The 21,574-nt window shown below is 34.9% G+C and overlaps 1 pseudogene; it reads left to right on the top strand.

The window, feature by feature from the left end:
* Window positions 1-10,734: 10,734 nt before the first annotated feature.
* The window catches only part of LOC143389370 (abnormal spindle-like microcephaly-associated protein), a 48,300-nt pseudogene continuing 37,460 nt past the window's right edge, over window positions 10,735-21,574 (top strand).

The raw sequence follows: 21,574 nt of genomic DNA, 5'->3' as shown, positions 1-21,574 counted from the left end.
GATGCCAAACAAATTCTAAAATTTGCACCTACTTTACTTTAATTGAATGAAGTTACTACTTGTTTACAGATTCACATACAATCCAGATCTTTATTTTTGCTTTCATAATTAGTGGAATGTTTATAATTATCCTTGATTCTTATTTTTTTTTATGAGACACAAGTTGAGGACTTGGAGAAAAGAAATAGCAGTTAACAATGAAAGCTCACTGATTGAATTTGAGGAAAAACATTGAAATTATAGAATATCTTTAAAGATATGCACTTTCCATATTTTCAAGTAAATTTAAACTTACACTAGGATAATGTTTCCTAGTAGGATTGCTTGAGGATTAGACTGGACAGGGTTGATTTATTATTGATTTGTCATTTATCTGTAAACTACTAGAAAATAGCAGTTCTCAAAGTTTTCCATTTTAATTTTGTTTACACTCCCAATTGTTTTAAGCACTTTTTTGTGTGTAAACTGTAAAGTCTGGCCTGGACCTTGTGAATAAGAATATCACAAATAAAATAATGAACTTTTAGTGAATAAAATTTAACCAGTTAGTAACGGAAGAAACTGATGAAGCACTTAAGAAATGAAGGTACTTTATAGGAAAATTTGCCATGTTAGTGAAAGTAAAAACAAAAAAAAAAAATGTTGAGAATTGAAGCATTTAACCAAAGTAGCTCATATAAATAATAAAACCAACCTAAGTTTTGCCTCATTTATTAAGGTTTAGTTATAATTTTCTTAGGACCAGTAGACATAATTACTATATTATCTCTTCTTTCTAAAGCACTCTCATTTACTTTATGTGGAAATGTTATACCTGGGGTACTTACATGATTGAGCTTGACTATAAGGTACTGTTAGTCTAGTCTTTCAGATTGACTGTTAAAAATACATCTTTATGATTTTTATTATAAAGACTGACAAGATTTTAACTAAAAATCTTAACTATAATAAAAAATAAATCATACCTAAAAATATACTTTGCCTTATATATAAGCTAATATAGAAAAATTTGGACTCACAAAAAGGCAAATGGTATATATATATGTGTGTGTATGTATATGGTATATTGAATATTTGGTGGCCAAAAAAAAAGAGGATATTGCATTTTCACATTGAAAAGAATACTTTGCTGTTTGAAGGTATTCACTTTATGGTTCTTTTAATAATGTTCTGATGTTTTAAATATATGGTATAATTGTAGGGATTGGTTTACATAGAACTTTTCTGAGAAACATCTCTTATGTAAAGTGAAATACAATTGTATAATTGTATTTAGTTATTATTGAAGATAAATTAAACTTGAATAGTGGTTTACTGTTTTCTAAAATGATTTCACTTATTATCTCATTTGAACCTCATAACCAGCTCTGAAATAGAAAGGACATGGTGTATTCCCATTTTGTAGAGAAAGAATCGGAGGTTAAGATGAAAGGACACATTTAAATTCATGTGATCAGTAAGTTGCAGAGTTACCAGTAGAAAAGAAGAAAGGTGGCATTAATGGTGGCTTACTATGTGCCAGGGATTACATTCCCTCACTTAACTTTAACCCTGTCTGGTAGAGAGTTTAATTCTTATGAAGAAGCAACAAAAAGAAAACTAATCTGCTGCCTTGAATTTCCAGAAATTTAAGAAATTTTGAAATTGGGAAAACCTCATTGATTTGGGCAAACTGAATGTATGTAAGCTTTTGCATTGGGCACAAAAAGCATAAAATGAAGCCTACTCTTTTCAGTTTACCTTTCTATAACCCTGTAATCCATTTTATTTTATAACTATCCTTAAAAGTTTGACTTAAGTTTAGCCTTATTGAGAATTGTTATTTTATAAACATAATTTATTGTTTTAAGTTAATTTTTTAGCAGATAGCAATTAGCACTTAGTCTGTAAATTGAATAATTTATCAAGTGCAGAAATTTATTAACCTAATCTGTTTTGACTTAAATGCACCAAAGATTTTTAGTAGGTATTAAATAGTCTTAAAAATTTTAAATTCTTTGTTGTTTGAATAAGTATTTGTCCAAAGAAGCACAGTTGAAGTCCTAGAAATATGGGTTTAAAGAAAAAACCAAAACAAACAAAAAAACTAGTTTGAATACTGAGATTAAGTATTAACTGTTTGTGTTTATATGTATAACAATAAAAACAGACAAAAATACTCTGGGAATAGTATACTGACAAACCAATTATAAGTAAGCATACTCAGTTTTCTTAAGTTTAATAGAATGTTGTTTTTAGTGAACACTATCAAATGCTAAATAATCTTATTTTTTAAACTACATTATCAAAATAATTTTTGCCTTAGAAATTTTGGGGGGGTTAAGTTGTTATATATATATATAAACCCACCTATTTTTTGCAGCCTAAAATACCATTTGAGATTAGGATTTGTTCCTCATATCAGCAAGACATAACCAGTAACTATAAGGTAATAGTTTTTGCATGCTTTTGAGTAATTTAGACATTCATTGCTGAGAAAAGAGGAGTAGCAAAAGTAGGGTTTTAAATTGGTGCTTTAGTGAGTGATTTTCTTTTAAGTGATGATAGGTCATGAAATAATTACAAATGTTCTGTGAAACTTAAAGTGTCCAAACATGTTTGCAGAGTGACCATAAAATATTAGTTAAGGGCTAATAAATAATTAAACATCATTCATTGCTTTTCACTCTGTAATTGTTAACAAATTCAATACAGTTGAACTGGTATGTTTATAAGCCTGAATTTTCTTCTTACCATATCATTCTAATATAATTGATGAAAAGTCAGATTTTAAGCATTAGCTCTTTGACAGTGTCATTTTATACCATCTTTTCTTGACTATTTTGTGCCTTTTCAAAATGTTGTACTTGCTTAGTTGATTCTGCTAGCTAGATTGTACTGGTTAATAAATGATTTTGTTTTGTTTTGAGTTTCTTGTTTGTTATGGGTCTTATGTTTGTGTTGCCTGCTGGTTAGGCAACAACTTGTTTAGGTTGTTTTATGTTTATGTAGGAAAATTGGCACTAAGCGCTAGTGTGAACATTTGTTTTTATGATTTACATGTCATTTTAAAAATCTGTATTGTAGCCTATATAGTTAACTGTGAAGTCACTCCTGGGCCTGTCTTTAAATGCTTATTAGAAGAGTCTAACAAATAAAATGAATAGTGTGTCTGTCTCTCTCTCTATCTTTTTGGATAATCATAACCACGCAGTTACCATAACCACACTGTTCTGCACTGAGTGACTTCTTATTTTAATTTGCCTAAATCTGAACAAGAGGCGATGGTTTGAGATAAGATTCCCATTAGAAGCAGCAATATCCCAAGCAATATATAACTTGAGTTGATGAACTCAGGAAAAATCAGGATTTTTAAAGTCATATTTGGATATTCTAAGACTTAGTAACAAATTTTAAATGAAAATAAAATGTATTCTTTTTAATTGCTGCCTAGCAAATTATACCAAACCTAGTGGCTTAAAACAACAGACATTTATTGCCTCACAGTTCTGAGAGTCAGGAATCTAGATGAGGCTTAGCTGAGTGATTTTGGCTCAGAGTCTTTAATGAAGTTGAAGGCAAACTGTTAATCAGGGTTGCACTCTTAACAGAATAGCTATACTTCCAAGCTCACTCATGTGGCCATTGGCTTAAGTTCCTCACTATGTGGCCTTGCCATAGGGCTGCTTAATGAAATGGTAGCTGACTCCAGCCCCCACACCCAACTCTTCACACACACCCTATCAGAAAGCAATACAAAAAAGAGAGAGTATACCTAGGATTTAAGCTCAGTCTTTTCCTAACCTAATCTTGGAAATGATATTGCGTCACTTCTGCAGTACATTTTGAGTCACTAGTTCTAGTCCACATGCATGGGACACAAACTTTTCCTCTTGAAGTAAGGAGTAGAAAGGAACTTTTGAGATTTTGAAAACCATCACAGATTCATTGGTTATAGATGCAGCTCTCTATAAATCCTTGGATAATGGCAGTTAGTACCACCATGTATATTCAGAGAGAAAAAATATTGCCCCTACCATAAAAGGTTTAGTGTAACAACATGCCATAGGAAATTGCCTGGTGCCACTGAAAAATGAAGTTATTTGGGGGAAGTTAGCATTGATCTTTGTTAGGTTGGGCACTCAACAGTGGCCTTTCACATAAGCGTTAGTAAGGGTAGACCATGTGTGAAGTTATTCTTGGTCTCTGCCCATGCTACTATGGCCACAGGGTAAGTGGGTTAGATGAATAAGCAAATGGATTCCTTCCTTAGGAAAGATTCTGACATCTACAGGACAAGGTTATTGTTTTTACCTGGTTCTTAATCTCCTTGCCTGCCATGGATGTTTTCTGATAGGCATTTACATGCAACTTAATTTTAACATCCTGTACTTATTTTGGCAGGCCTTTTTACATGCTTCTCTTCAGATTGTCTTGACACCAATTTTCCATATTGATTTTTCTAAAACTTTGTCCAGTTAACAAACCCATTAGCTATTACCCAGGAATCTGCATAAATCCTTAGACTGTCTTCCTTATGAAGTAGACTACTAAAACATTCTCAAAGAGTATATTTCATCCATACCTAAAGGGAAGCTATGATATAGCTTTGTTCTCATCCGATCAACCCTAGAGATCTCTCCATACACCAGAGTTTTTACTTTCTTCATGAAATCTTTATGAAATCTCCAATTTTACCTAGGCATAGTTTGAGAGGCAGAAATGTAGTAGAAGATATACATTATAGAAATCTTCAGTCACTTGTTTGCATAGCTTGTGTGTTTTTAAGGCCTGTGTAGATCTGAGTGGGTATGTGTCATTTTTGCTTGATAATGGAATGTTGCTTGTTAAATCGATTTTAGGTCAGCAAACTTCTTTGTAAAAGACTAGAAACTAAATATTTTTGGTCATGCAGGCCATATGATTTCTGTCACGACTATTCTGCCAGTGTAGTGTAGAAGAGTTATATACAATATGTAAATTAAGTGGCATGACTGTGTTCCAATAAACCTATTACAAGAGAACAATGGGCCAGACTTGGGCCTCAGGACTTAGTTCGCTGATCCTGTGCTAGGTGATAGTTGGCAATAGGCAGTTTGGATCACAAAATTCCTTTTATCCTATGAGTACATATTCAGTCTCTATCATAATCTAGTAGCAAAACTAAGATCTGTTTTTCAAATAGCAGATGTTTGCAGAGAAGGCATAACCTTATTGGCAAACCTAAAATTTTGTGCCATGATACATCTATGGAAATTTCCCAGAGCTTCTATTCCATATCCATGATTGTTATGGATTCTTAAGCCTTTTATGCCATGTCCTGCGCAGGCAGTGCGAATGGGGTTCCCCTCACTGGAATGGGCTGAGAAATAAAAGCTAGGAAAACTACAATTGTGGAAAAAAAAAAAAGAATACAGAAAGCAGTTTTAAATTGGAGGCAGGATGGGCAAGCTGACCAGTCAGATCGAACTTCTGACAAAATGGAGCCTGGACCATTTTATTTATATCAAGAACATCAAAGAGATTCTACAGACTGTTATTTTCCCAAATAAGGTGGGCTTTTTAGTTTCCAATGGGTTATGCCCATCTCTGTTGGTACTATGAGGAATCTTTCTAGCAGAGTGAAGGGAAAAGTCATGTGCATTGGGAGAGCCATGCGAAGTTCCCAATGCCAGGCCTATCCCTCCCTGGTTTCGATGCTGAGAGAAGGTCCTCATGTATTTCATTGACGGCTTCCTGCAATGCCACATTTCACAGTTAGCAAGGGAGGATATATTGCAGTGTGGACCTGCTGCAGAGGCCTTGCTCCAGTACCCAATTAAAAAAAAAGTTCACTAGATAAATGGATTGGTGAGACATGCCCTAATAAGATATGCAGTGCCTCCAAAATCTAAAGAGGCATTCCAAATGAAACAAATGTACAGCAGCTGCCTCTTTCTTTAGAGGGGATATCCTGACATGTCCTAGACCACTAGATACTTGGATACTTTATTGATGCAGTGGAACCCTGAGCTTTGCCATAGTTTCTCTCTTACCACCTGGCCTAAGATAGTGTTAGTATTATACAAACACTTAAATACAAACTGCTTCATGTTTTCTGTACTGAATGAACAGGGCAAAAAAAATATTTTCCTGGACAGTAACCCATCTAGCTTTTTCACTGGCAAAATTAGCAAAGTAAGTGGGTATATGGATGTAATCACTAGTTCAACATCCCTCAAGTCTTGACAATAATCTCTGGATTAGAAGAAAGGAAGAGGAGGCATGGTCAGAAGCTTCTACTTGACTATCATAATATCACTTGCTTCTTGGATCTAAGACCAAGCTTAAAAATGCTGTCAGGAACTATTCCCATTTTTATCTGGAGCTAGATGGATCCAATGGACTCTCTGTGAAACAGACTCAGGCCTAGATGCTATTTATCTCCTGATGTCTAGAAGCTCCTTCTATGAGCTCTGGTCCATGGTAGCATTTAAATTTTGTGAAGTGTATCAGAAAGATAGAGCCATCACTTCATAACCAGTGCACAGTCTGGTTATTCCTCTCTCCTCCATCCATAGTCACAGTGATAAATGGCTGCAGTTCTCTCTCAGGAAAGTTTAAATGATGATTTAGGACATATACTTACATTCATTTTGAATGGTTCTTCCTCATAGGTGCAAGACCTTTCCTTAGTCAAGTAGTTTGTGTCTGGGCAAGAGGCTCTAAATCACCACAATACTAACTTCAGTTTTTCCTTCATAGATGTTGTTATTTACACACACACACACACACACACACACACACACACACACATTTATATTTCAAGCAGCAGCATAATCCACTGCTTATCTTATTTCTAGGGATTTTCTATCAATTAGCTACTGCCACAAATCCATACCTCTACCATTTAGACCTTGGCATATTATGGTAAGTTCTATCACACCTGCTGTGTTAAGTACCAACAAGTCTTGGCCACTTGTGGGTCCTATCATCCACTTTGTTTTCATTGTAGCATCCTCTATCATCATTTCTGTCATATAGAGAACAGGATGCTATTCTTCATATGTGTTTTCAAGAATGCTCGAGTCTCACAGCAATGCATTTCTTAAAGCCTCAGTTGAAGGAAGGATTCTGAGGTGGGGGGGAATATGTATGTTTAGGGGTGACTAGGTTGCACTTATAGATGTTCTACAACATTTCCATGTTCCTAAACCTTTGGAATTTTTATTCTACAAAATAAAAAAGGTAGATAACTCACTGTAAACCACTACTGAGTTCAACTTTCAATCAATGAATCACAAGTAGTAAAGCCAACCGGTAAATCTATTGTTCCAATGCATTAAATGGCAAAGTGTACCCATGACAATTATTTCTGATTGTTTCTTAAGATTTTTCCCCTTGGTTTAATACCATTATAATCCACTTTTGACTATCAAAATATTGTAACTCTTTTGGAATGCAGTACAGGTTATTTTCTCTCACAGTAGTTGTCACATTTACTTTTTCTGCCCATGTTTTATTTTTTGCAATCTGAGTTAATAAGGGATCGTGGGGAGGGGAAAATGCTGAAAATTGACATTGACTTTGTGAGTCCCTGCTCCAGGTGCAATTCTTAGAAAATAAGGAAGCCCTCAAATTGACATAGGGTGAAGGGGGCTGCCTCTGCTGGAAAGGGAAGTTTATAGAAACAAAGAGGATTACAGTTCTCAGCCTTGTCAATTCTCCAAATGTCACTGTTAGTCAGCCTTCTGCCACCATAATAGATTGTGAGATATAAAAAGAGAACAGAATTATTTTGGCTCAGTTTTTTGTTTGTTTGTTTTGTTTTGTTTTTAAGGTTCCAGTCCTTGAACAATTGGCCCTGTTTCTTTGGGCCTGTGGTCACACTTCATGGCAGGAATATGTGGTAGAGCAAAACAACTCAGCTCATGATCAGTGAGCAAAAGACAGGAAGAGAGAGGTGGGAGTCCCACTATTCCTTTTACGGGGCATGCTCCCCAATGACCTGAATACCTCCCACAAAACACCATATCTTACAGGTTCCACTACTTCCCAGTAGCTCCTCACTGGGGACCATGTCTCTATCTCATGGACTGTTTGATGAACATTCCAGATCCAAAATATGATAGTCACCATACCCATTCCCAAGGAAATCCTCCTTCTCCATAAAACCTTTTACCTAATCTAAAAGAATTAACACTGTAGAGCATTTAAATAGTGTTGTTAAATTTGTTATCCAATCCTTGGATTTACTATCAGATATTTGTGTTTAATTCTTGACCATATTTTCCTTAAGAATACAGAAAGTGAGGGACTTCCTCAGAGTTTCATAGATGCCTCTTGTTTTCAGAAAATGTTCTTAGCTGCTTGTTTCACAGATTTTCATCTTATTCCCTATGTATGCTCTCTAGGGTAGCCAGACAAAACTAAGTAACACTATAATCTTTATAATCATTTATAAAGTGTTGGCATAGCAACTAGATGTCACTGCCACTTGATATTTGAATGAATTGCTCTCCATATATACTACACTTCATGCTCCCATCAGCAATAATTTGAATAATCATGATTCCATCACATACCTCAGACTACCATGATGTTTTCCCATAGAAGAGGTTATGCCTGAGCTCTTCAAATATGATCAACTCAATTGTAGAATTCCCTGAGGCCACTATTGTATCAATCAGGATCACAAAGCTCTCTACTTCAATTTAGTATAATTCAAGGAAATTTTAATAAAGGGACTATTTGCAAACACGTGACCAGATCTAAGGACATCATAAGTGATAGTGCAATACCTTAGGACTAGTAATAAAATGGTATTCTGACCCTCAGGTCCAAGTTGTGAAGGGAAAGTCCCAGCTGGAAAGGGTACCTCTAAAGCTATGTGTGAGGTTTAATGTTGAGAAAGCCAGCTAACACTCATGGAGGAGCAATTAGGAGAGAGAATTACTCTCACCTTCCTCTTCTGAGGCAAATGAGAAACCACACAGTGAGAAAACCTTTTGGTTTAGCCAATAGAGATTAGCATATTAAAGCAAAATGCAGAATGGAAAAGATTGGAGAGTAGAAAGGAAGAGGCAAGTAAAAAATATTCAGTACAGTTCATTCTATTTTTTTTTAAATATAAGCCAACAGTGTTGTTTTGTGAGAAACCCATGAAGCATAGAGTAAATATGAAAAATTTTGCTATTAACACATTGAGTTGAAGCCAAAATTTGAGTGTCTTAATATAAGGAGGATTTATTTGCAATACTAATTTGATAAGTAATAATTAATTCACAGTAATAAGTAATATATATATATATATATATATATATATAATGCATTTGAAAATAATTGTAATTCACATTAGCATTCTTAATAATTGTGCATCAGTACTGTAGGATTTTAAAAAATCCTCTGGACATTTTTTTTACATGTTGATGAATCTTTATTGTATTCATTTATTTTAGTGGTGCTGAGAATGGAACCCGGTGCCTCACATATGCTACGCAAGCACTCTACCACTGAGTCACAGCACTACCCCTCTGAACAACTTTGTTTACATATTAAGGTATTCTTCAAACTCAGGTCAAATGTGGTGTCATGAACATAATTTCACACATTATCTTCCTCATTTTGTTTTTCCTCTCAGTCTTTTCTTTCTATAGATTTTGTGTAACCATACATCTATACATTATTACTGTTTTTTAAGTTTCTGCTGCCTTTAGAGGAAGTACATTTTAGAGGGTAAAAGCAAGACTGTGGCCAAACTAGGGATACATATCCTGGCTTTCTAATTAGCTGTATGCTCTATAGTCCTCATCTATAAAATGCAAATAATGATAATTATGTCCCATGAGATATCTTGTAGGATTCAAGTTTGAGATAATTATGTAAAGGGTTTGAAACTGTTCCTGACATACAGTAATATGTGAACTAAAATCATTATTATAAAAATATTAATATAAAAATCAGTGGTTGTTTGTCAAGAGAATTTTCTATCCAAACCATCATTTATGGATTATTGGGAATCTTAGCTTTTATTTATCTAGTATTGCTCCCAGTATCTGGAGGTAAGAAACAGAGTGTACATGTAGTGAGCTTCTGCAATGGCCAGCCACTAAAATAAGCATGTTTACTAAACTGTCAATTTAATTGTCTTTATATTTTTCCAATTCAGCCCGGAAAACCGCGGAAGTAAAGTTCATGGATGTAATTCTGGGCGTGGTGGATCAGATGAGTGGAGTGACAAACTATTTTGCCCACTCAACGGTTTTATCCATGGTTGTGCCGCGCAACCGCAATGATTCCTACTTTTACTGTGGAAATGCTGTTACTATCTTTCTTTTATCATAACCTGTTTACAAACTCTAAAGTCAATTTCAATGCTAAACCTGTGCGTTTCTTTTCCTCTGCAAAGAACGACTGGCGGGTCCCATTCAATCATTTAAACAAGGCGCTGCGGTTTCATTGGCCAGAAGCTGCTGCTCATTGATTTGCCCCCTGGTGTTGTGGGCGGAGCGCGGAGGTGCCTATTGGCGGAGGCGAAAAATTTAAATGGAGGCAAAAGGCAGGACTAGTTTTGCTCCGTGACTTGAGTTTGCGAGTTCCTGGGGTTGGTACCCTTTTTATTTCTAGGGTGTCAGCTTCTGGAAAACCAAGCGGGGAAATTCGCTCCGACCATTTCCACGGCGGCGCGGTGAAGCGGCCAGCGTGGTCCGAGGTCCCTGCTCCGGAGCAGCCTGGTAGGGGGTAGGGAAGGAGGCAGGGACGGGGTCAGAGGCTGCCATGGCGAACTGGCGAGTGGGGCGAACCTGCTGGGAGCTGAGCCCTACGGAACGCCGGCCGCCGGCGGGGCGGCAGGAACCAGTGGCCCAGGAGGAGGCGGCTTCCCCGCCGACGCTGTCTCTCAGCCACTTCTGCAGGTCCCCTTTTCCCTGCTTCGGAGATGTCCGCCTGGGCGCCTCGCGGACGCTGCCCCTGGTCCTGCACAACCCTAACGAGGAGGTGGCTGAGGTGGAGATCTCCCACTTCCCGGCCGCGGACCTGGGATTCAGCATGTCTCAGCGTTGTTTCTTGTTGCAGGTAGGTCATGGGGCGGGGCTGCCTTGGGCTGCGCTTTCTACCCTGTCCTTCCCGCCGCCTTCCTCCGTAGGGATGAAGCTTGGGAAACGAATGACAAAAATACCCTCAGAGAATAAAGGCAGAGTGTGGTGGCCCTTGACCCACATTTTTCCACGCACGTATGTAATGTTAGGGCACTCAGTTACTTGGGCGGTGACAGTGCATCAAGGCATGCCTACTTATCTTTAACAGCATTCTAAGTAAACTTTATGCAAAAAAAAATGGCATTTAAAAATATGCTCCGGGTATTTTTAAATACTTTTGGTGTTTTTAAACTAATAGTTGGCACAAAGAGTGCATTCAATTTAATTTTATGACATTTGTTTCAAGAACCTCCCACATAGCTTTTACAGCCTGCTTTGGCCAAAGTACTAGTCCCATTCCCATCTCCACAAAAGAGAAAATTTGGTTCTTATTTTGACTGATGTGTCCTTTTAATTGAGTAGATCCTTGGAAAGCATGAAATCATTAACTGAGGGAGTCTAGATGGCTAATAACCACTTCATAAGGCAGTAGTAATTCAAATCTGAGGTCCATTGCCTTCTGTGTCACTGCTCATCTGCACTTCAGAACCTGGCTGGTCTTGTTTATAAATGACTGCTTTTCTTCCTATGGAAAGTTAGATTTCTGTTCTGTATAGTGATACTTTTACTTTTTGTTGTTGTTGTTGTTGTTGTTGTTATAATGTAGAAGTAAAGTTCTTGTTTTCAGAGTAAATTGTTTTACACAGTAAAGATTCTGTATTTGTATTTTCTAAAACAAACTGCTTATGATGTTATATAGATTTACTTTTCAAACAAAAAACTGTTTTTTTCCTCTGATAAACAACCAAGGTTTGTTTGTTTGTTATTGTTGTTTTGTCATGTCAGGGTTTGGCAGATTCTACTGGACAGGCTGTATGGTGTAGATAGATGTTAAAGTCTAAACTCTGGAGCCAGACTACTTGGGTTCTAATTATTAGCGATATGACTTTGACAAAGTTTCTAGACATTGGTCACTTCATAGTTAACCAGTTGTATGAGATACCTGTAATTGTTCCTGAAACTTACAGATTGTTTAACAAAGGTCAATTTTATGATGTGGACTGTAGAGTAGTTTGTGAGAAAGAGGAAATTTAGTTGATCATCTTTATGTTTCTTTTTCCACAAAATCTTTATAATACAGGACCATTATATTTGAAATAGAAGTACTGCACATGATAAAGGAGTAGACATTTCAATTTTTTTAAAAGCCACTCAATTAAAATGATCTGGAGACTATTCTATTGCTTTCATCCAGTTAGATCTTTTTTTTTTAGTTGTCAATGGATTTACATGTAGTGTTGAGAATTGAACCCTGTGCTTCACACATGCAAGGCAAGAGGTCTACCACTGAGCCAGGACACCAGCCCTCATCCAGTTGGATTTTATTATAGTTTTATGTTGTTATGAACCCTGTTAGTGCTGGTGACTATTTTCATTATAATGAAATGAGCAGATCAGGTGGGAAAAATATATTTGACTTACCAAATGCTTTTAGGATTTTAGAGTGTTCAGGAATAATAGTTGTTGTATGGTATGCTTTGATTATTTTAATTATATTATCATAATCATTTTAAATATATTCTTTTGACTGTAGCCTAAAGAAAAACTAGTTATTTCTGTTAACTGGACACCAATGAAAGAAGGCCGAATAAGAGAGATTGTGACATTTCTTGTAAATGATGTTCTGCAACATCAAGCCATATTGCTAGGAAATGCAGAAGAGCAGAAAAAGAAAAAGGTAATAGTTTAATCATTCTATAATTCAAGAAAATGTTTCATAATGTGTAAAAATTATTTTGATGACAAGCCTGAAGTAACATGTATAAATTGCTTATTAAAATAATATTCAATGGTTTTTAATTTCATCAGTATATTTTGTTTGTTTTTACAGAGGACTCTTTGGAATACCATTAATAAAAAGAAAAATTCAGCCTCTTCAAGTTATAACAAAAAGATTTCAAATGATCAAAACATTAACAAAACATTTTGTGTTTCTCAAAAAGTTGACAGAATTAGGAGCCCACTACAGGCATGTGAAAATCTGGGTATTAATGAAGCCTGTTCTCCAACAGAAAATAGTTCTTTAACCCTTGAAGAACATAAAATACCTATATCACCTATTAGCCCTGCTTTCCAAGAATGTCATGGTGAAATTTGCTTGCCACTTTCTGTACGTCGGTCTACTACCTACTCATCTCTTCTTACATGTGAAAATGAGGAACAGTTAAAAGTAGAAGATGCCACCATTTCAAAAGATTTTAATTTTAATGAGGAAGTCATAACTAAAACTTCCTTTCAAAGTGAGGAGAATAGTAAACTTATTCTGACCCCAAACTGTTCTTCAACTTTAAACATTATGCAAAGTCAAGCAAATTTTCTAAGTCCAGATGCTTTTGTAAGTAATAGTCATAGAGCTAATAATGAAGTAGGGTTAATGACATTTCTTTCATCAGATACACTTAAAAAAGATAATTCAGAGTCTGTGAATTTGGAATCCAAAAGTATACATGAAATTTACAGAACAATTTTAAGTCCAGATTCTTTCTAAATGATAATTATAGAGCAAATCAGGATCTAGAGTCAGATTCAGTTAATCCTATTTTATCCCCAAATCAATTTGTAAAAGATAACATGGCACATGTATATACCTCTCAGCAAACATGTAAAATATTATCATTATCAAATGAAAATTCAAAGATTGCCCGGTCTCCTCAGCACTGGAGAAAAAATAAAGTTTTGCCATGTAGTCCTGAATATCAGGGTTCAAAAACACCCAAGCCTAATTTTGAAGAACTAAATCCTATAGAAGTGAAGTCAAGGTTACTACAATTTTAGAAAACAAATTCACCTTAAATTTTCTGCAGTTCAGGATGTTTCTCGTTATAGCCATAATAAGCAACATAAGAGACGCCCCATACTTTCTAACACAGTTATTAAAAGGAAGACCACCATTGCCAGAGAAAATCAAACAGATTAATAAGCCAAAAGCAAAAAGATGCCTCAACAGTACAGTAGGTGAATGTGAAAAAGTAATAGATCACCCCAAAGAAACAGAAGCTTTACATTCTCATCTTCCAATTATCGATTCAGTATTAAGTAAACCTGAGTGTTATAAAAGTGAAGTAAGTAATTCAATGACAGCTTTAGTTGCTTGTAAAAGAAAAAGTGATGGAAACATGGAAGATACAAATGTGAAGGTTACTATTATAGAACATATGGATATACCCAAAATCAAAAGAATCCACTTTTCTCCCTTGGAATTGAAAACATCAACTGTTAAAAAAATAAAGATGACAACACCAATCTCAAAACGTACTAGCAACAGAGAGAAATTAAGCCTTAAGAAGAAAACTGGTGAGTATTATTTATAAAATCTCTAGTGTATTTTCTGTTTTGGTTTAGTGAATCTGCTTTTGATAAGCTTATATTAACTTGTACTTTTCATTTGTCAAATTGCTCAGTGGAAGACAGAACAAATAGTGTGGGACTAATTTCTGAAATTGTTGCAATCTTGTCTGTTAAACTTTGGATATTTTTTAAAATTTTATTTATTTATTTTTTAGTTGTAGATGGACACAATACTTTTATTTATTTTTTATTTATTTTTATGTGGTCTTGAGAATCGAACCCAATGCCTCACATGTGTGAGGCAAGCACTCTCCCACTGATTCACAACCCCAGCCCAAACTTTTGATATTTTACTCATGAATTTTCTGCAATAATTCTGTTTTTTAAAAAATATTATATCCAAATATTTATCTCAATTTGATATTTTTGGTACCTCCTTAAGTTTTACACCCTAAGAAATTATTTGACATGTCTTGCCTTAGTCCACACCCTAACTAGAAGGCCCAGTGAAGTTCCTGGCCCGAATACTACCATCAGAAAGATTGTAGAAAAGACCTTTTCATGTCCTGTACTCCTGATGAGCTTACTCTGTCTTTGCCTCTGTCCATCCACTAATTGGAAATGAAGATAGGTCCCTAGAGTTCTCCATTTCTTAGAGAAGAATATTTTTCCTTTTCTAGTATTCACAGCTTTATGGCACTGCCTCAGAAGCAGACAGGATTAATCCCATCACACTTTTAACCCAAAATACCTCTTCTGACAATCAAGATCCACGCAGGAAAGTAACCCATACTATGTATTTTACCAGATAATTTGAAAGAATTCTAGGCCTCCTAAGAAATATACACATCTCTCATTTGAACATCCCTCAATTGGAACTGTTTTCTTTCTCCTATTATGTAAATCCTTCTATATCCTTTGGACTCACTGTTCTTCATTAGCACTTCTTTGCAAACATTCTCCTACCTTGTTACCCTGTTGCAGCCTGACCTTCTCTTGACAACAGTGCTTTCATTATAACCCTCTCAAGTTCTGTCTGCATTCTCTCCTACTTTTATGATTTTGGAGCTCCTGCTGGAATCTTCTAATATCTACTTTTTATTTTTTATCTATTTCCAAACTAATATCCCCTCTCTCCCTTAAAAACAAGCAAAAAGAAAATAACAAAATAGTTTAAAGCTCATTTTTCAGACTTTCTCACCCCTGTCCTCTCTTGATGCAGAGAATGATTCACTCTCAAAATTTTGAATCTTGCTTATTATACTTTTTCTAAAACTACTACTATTATGATTTCAAAATCATTTTCGAATATCTTTCTACTACTCTGGGAATTTAGTTCCAACCTCCTTAGGTCATGCTTTCCTAAAAGCATCTTAATATCCAGTTACTATCTCTATAAGTTCCACATTTCCTCTAGAACCCAACTTCAACATTGTTTATACCCCACTGTACACATACAGTTCTTTAATCCACCACTGTTTCCATGGCCCTCATCTCTGATCTATCTATCTTTCCTAATCCAGCTTGAATTCCATGGTTCAACACAAGCATTTCCCATGGCTTCCTTCCCTTCATTGTCCATGCAGCAAATTCCAACTGTATTTCAGTCTAATTTTGCCTACTCTATACCTGAACCTTGCTTGGTTGTTCTTTATTACTACAAACCCCAAGTAATCCCTGAACTCTTTTTATGACTGTATTTTCCTTGCTTATTAGCTTTGCTATAGGGTACCTCACCCTTTTCTCCTGAAACTTCTTTTTCCTCCTGTCTCATGATTGATAATAGTAGCTGACATTTACTGAGTTCTTTTATGTGTCAGACCTAGTTGTGAGTGCCTTACTATTACCTCTTTTAATATTTATGACATTCATGTGCAGTAAATGTTATTTTTACCCATAGCACAATTTTACAAATAGATACATTGAGACTTGAGTAATTTGCCCATTTTACAGTCAGTCAGTGGTAAAGCTGGGGTTCTACCCCAGGTAATGTCAGTTTTGTGATCCTCATCCAAGCTGATGACCCGTTTCCTATTTCACTGAGGGAGTAGAAATATAGATGCTTCTCTATTTATTAAGGATTACATCCAATAAAACCATTATAATCGACCTTAACAAGAAAAGTTTCAATAAAATAGCAAAAACTGATTGAAGTGGATTCAACAATTTTAGGTGATGAATTGGAAATAACTAATAAAGCTCCTTTCAAAATGATGTTTTACTTCAGAAAATAACTTTTAATTAAGTATAATCTATATGCAAAAATTATACAAATCAGTATATAACTCAGTGAATGATCACAAAGGGAACATTGACTCTATTAAGGAGTTTTGCTTAAAAGAAAATGTAAGCAACATAAGCATAGAGCATAGGCTGAAGGGATAAATGGTCAGTGAGTTCCACACTGTAAATCCAGTGATTATTTCTCAATTTTTTTTTTTGTATTGGGGATTGAACCCTGGTACATTTAACCACTGAGCCTCAACCCTTTCCTGTATTTTATTTGGAGGGTCTAGCCAAGTTGCTTAGGGTCTCCTTTAGTTGATGAGGCTGGCTTTGAACTCATGATCCTCCTTCCTTAGCCTCCCAAAGTGCTGGGATTACAGGCATGCACCACCATGCCTGGCTATTCTCAGTCTTCATCTTGAACTATTTGTAAACAGTTTGGAGCCTTGAACCTCTGTCTTCTTGGAACATTTTATCTTGCCATTCTCATTTTCCTGGTTTTCTTCCTTCTTCATTGACTGCTCCCTTTCAGTTTTCTTTGTGGGAAGTTTCTTATTTCCCTTACACTTTGGATTACAGAGGGGTAGTTATTAAACATTTTTATATTTTACTCATTCTCTTAATGATCTCATCTGTTATTTCTCAATAGTGAGGCCCAAAGCTGTGGAATTGTCCTTATTTTTATTTCTCTCTCATCCTTTCTTTATAAACTCAAATGCAGATCTGATTCTAAACTCAGTCCACCAACAAATTTTCTCTTTCCTTCGAATATAATCATAATCTGATCACTTCTCACTCACCATTGAATGGCACCGTTTGGGCCAGTCTTTGTCATTGCAGGATGTGCAAACAGATCTCCTTGCTTTCACCCTTGACTTTTCCATAGTCTGCGTACCCACATACTACTTTTAAAATATTAGGGCTTGGACTGTTCAGTTCCATAACATCTAATGACTTCCTGTTGCAATGAAAGCCCAAATTCCTACAATGATTTACAGGTCCCTATAACATCAATATTATGACCTTTTGACTTTCCAGCCTCTTACTTTTCTCTTTCCCTTGCTCACTGTTTTTTACCACTTTGGCTTCCTTGTAGTCCTTGAAACTTCAAATATGCTGTGTCCTCAGGGTATTTGCAGTTTGTTGTTTTCTCTAACTAGAATGACCTTTTTATTTAGTTCACTCATCATCGTATCATGTTCAAAACAGTGACTTGACCCAGGTTCTCAAATGCTACCAAATATTTAGAGTCACAGTTTAAACTTAGGTTTTCCTAGCTACAACATAAATGGTTTTTTTCACCATTCTTGTTAAACTGTTGGGGTTTAAATGGAAGAAAAGATAAATAAAAGTTTTTATTTGGGGTAACGACCAAGGATTATAGTGATGGCACAATGGGATTCACTGACTTCAAAGTTCTGTGCCAATGTATAATTATTAAAACAACTCTTCTGATTTTCCACTATGTGGTGTTTTTCTTCCTTGCTCAGGAAACTCCAATGGTGCTTTACTGTTATCAGATGATTTACAAAATTATTATTCTGTCATTTTAGGTCATCAGTTATAGGATCTCTGTTTATTTAGCCAGATATCTTTATTCACCATTCTGTCTGTGTATACTCTTACTAACATTCATATCTGTTTTTCTCTCATTAATTTAATCCTTTATTTCAAGTACTATAACCAACTTTTGTAAATACTGTTCTCTAATGAATTTCCCTCTAATTATATTCCCTTAGAAACAAATTACAGCTTATGTGACATCTTGAACCTACCTGTTATTTCTATTTCTTGCTTTACTGTTTTTTGTAGATATGTTCTGATCCGATAACAAATTATTTGATTCTAAGAAACATATCCATTTTGGTCTCCTGCAAGGTATACAACAAATGATGAACAGAATGAATTCGTGAATGAATGAATGAACAAAGACCACTGAATTTTTGACACTCAAACCCATACCTGTTTTTGAGGCTGCCACGTGGTTGAACCTCTTTGTTAGGTTTAGAGAGAACTGTACATATTTGGTATCTGATATATGAGCCCATAGAAGAGCCAGTAATTCACTAAGAGCTGCTCTAGCTTCTTTCTCTTCTGACAAACAATTCTCCAGATATATTTCTTCAACACTAATGAGGCCCCTTAATAAAGCACATATTAAGTGTTCATACATTGTTTAGGCTCTGTTTTCCCAGGAAAAAAATGTAATTTGTATCCTCAAGCTACTCCCAGTTTTAATGATTAAGCTCTGCCCAGGGAATTATTGAAGCATAGAAGCAGAGATGTTGTATGAATGGCAAATAATGTGATAAGGCACTAATACAGGCTTCCTAATGAATAAAATGATTTCAATGCAGAGGGACTAGCTTGTTGAAGGTTGCAAAGTGAGTCTCCCTTTTATGTTTTAAATGTTCAAATAAAAAGAAATTATAACTTAATAAATGTTATAACTTGATCATGTTCCTTATCTTCATAATAGGTATAGATTTGAGATTTCTCTAAAACAAGAGTAAGCAGCCTTTTTTTAGGGATTTTTTTAAAAATAACTTTTTAAATACCTTTATCTTATTTATTTATTTTTATGTGGTGCTGAGGATCGAACCCAGGGCTTCACACATGCTAGGCAAGTGCTCTTTCACTTGCCTACTACAACCCCAGCCCCTTTTTCTTTCATAGTTCAGATAATATTTTTGGCTATGCAGGCCATATTTCTATCACAACTGTTTAGCTCTGCCATTAGCAATGTGCCTGTGTTCTAATAATTTTTTATTTATAGGCACTGAAATTTGGATTTCATGTAGTTTTTATGTCATCAAATATTATTCACTTCATTTCCCCCCATTCATTTACAAATGTAAAAACTATTCTTTGCGTATAGAACATACAAAAGAAGATTGTGCTGGATTTTACACATGGGCTATAGTTTGCTCTAATTAGGAAAGATGCTTACATTTAGTTGCGAATATGCTGGTATGAAACCTGCTTTTGAGAGAGTGAACTGCTACTCCTATAGGTATTTGCTACTATGAATTTTATTGCCTTTTCCTTTATAATTACTTGCTATTTATTAATCATGTAAGCTATATACTTGGGAATCAGTCTGTTCTCATTCTTCACCACTTTCCTAGTGAGTTGGTATTAAGACTTATTGTTTCGACTATTAAAACAACTCTGCTCTGTTTCCTACCTTTGTTAAAAATTGTTTTATCATATCTAACTTGGCTAATAACTACCTTGTAGTTTTTTATCTTTAGTCATAACCCCATTCATTTTCTTGCTTATACTATTTTCAAAAATAAAGATGAAGGTGTTATTTCTTGAAATAAAATCTGTCACTGAAATAGAGGGTACTTCAAACTTGTTAATAGTGCAGGCTCTAGAACTTGACTACCCAGGTTCAAACCCCTGCTGCTTCCTAACTTATGTGACCTCTAAGCCCTAGAATCCTAATTATGTAAATTTTGGATAACTATAGTACTGTTTTCATAGATTTATTGTGATAATTATATGAGTGAAAGATTGATACTTAATAGCTCTTGGCATAGTATATTCAATTATTAGCTGCCACTATTATTAATATTGTTGAACTCTTCCCTTCCTCTTCCAACTTCTTTTATGTAATTTCTTATATGTGTTTATTCTTTGTTGTATCCTTGTTATAGTTTTGTCAGCAAGCCATATTCCTTGTGCTTAATATTCATTTTAGGAGTTAGCACATGTATATTTTCATCCAGAAGGTCTTTTATGCCCCTTTTAAACTTTTTCTGTATTAGACTTAACTGCCTATAGGCTGTGACAATTATCTTTCTATTCTGTATTTTCCCTGTACCTAACACAGTCTGGAATATATGCACACAGTCAATTGTGGTTAAATCTGGACAGTAACTTCTGTAGACAAAAATTGAATGTATTGTTTTGGTCTGAAAAACATTCTAGATGTTGGTTTCATTGACTACTAAGTTCGTAATATTAGTGTCTGAAGCATAGTAATTATTAAGTATTTGCTAAATGAATATGATTATGAAGAACCCATACTTTTAATTTTAAATGAGCTACCAACTTTGGGAATTTTATTTTTTAATGCTATTAATTTTGTTTTCTAATGTATTTTAGATTCAATGGCATTCAAAACACCTATTTCTAGAACAAACAAAAGGATAAAACCCATTGTTGCTGTGGCACAGTCTAATTTGACCTTCATAAAACCATTAAAAGCAGGTAAGTGCTTATTATATTTAAACTGAAAATATAGTTTATTATATTTAATCTGAAAAAGTGACATGGAATGAAGCATCAATTTCATTTCAAATGGAAATGAGTTTTTTAAAAAATTTGAATAAAGGCCTTGAAGAATTTTTAAAGTGTGTATGCAAATTATAATTAAGGTATTCTATCAGATTTTACTGAAATTGCTTTATGGTAGGTTAGGATTTTTAAATAATCAGGGAATTTTGTTTTATTCCCTATCATTTTTCTTGATCACATTTCATACCCAAAATGTTTTCAAGTCTTTGTAGCAAGTAGTGAAAAGCAAATATTGTTCAGTTTTTTTATTATGGTTTCACTAGTTTAAAAAAAAAGTTATTTTTCTATATATTGTACAGTAATTTACTAGAAATTTTTTTATGTAATAATCTAGTTGTATTCTTAGATATTCCTAGACACCCAATGCCATTTGCTGCAAAAAACATGTTTTATGATGAGCGCTGGAAGGAAAAACAGGAACAAGGATTCACTTGGTGGCTAAATTTTATATTAACTCCGGATGACTTCACTGTAAAAACAAGTATTTCTGAAGGTAAACATTAAGTTAATGTTTAAATTTAATAATACTCTTGTTTTGGCAGACCAAAATTTGACAGGATTTGTCATTCTTTAATTAAATATACTTTACTTATTACGTTATA

The sequence above is a fragment of the Callospermophilus lateralis genome, unplaced genomic scaffold (assembly GCF_048772815.1).
Source record: "Callospermophilus lateralis isolate mCalLat2 unplaced genomic scaffold, mCalLat2.hap1 Scaffold_73, whole genome shotgun sequence".
Classification (NCBI taxonomy): domain Eukaryota; kingdom Metazoa; phylum Chordata; class Mammalia; order Rodentia; family Sciuridae; genus Callospermophilus; species Callospermophilus lateralis.
The sequence above is the reverse complement of the archived record's forward strand: the minus strand, read 5'-3'. Positions and strand labels throughout refer to the sequence as shown.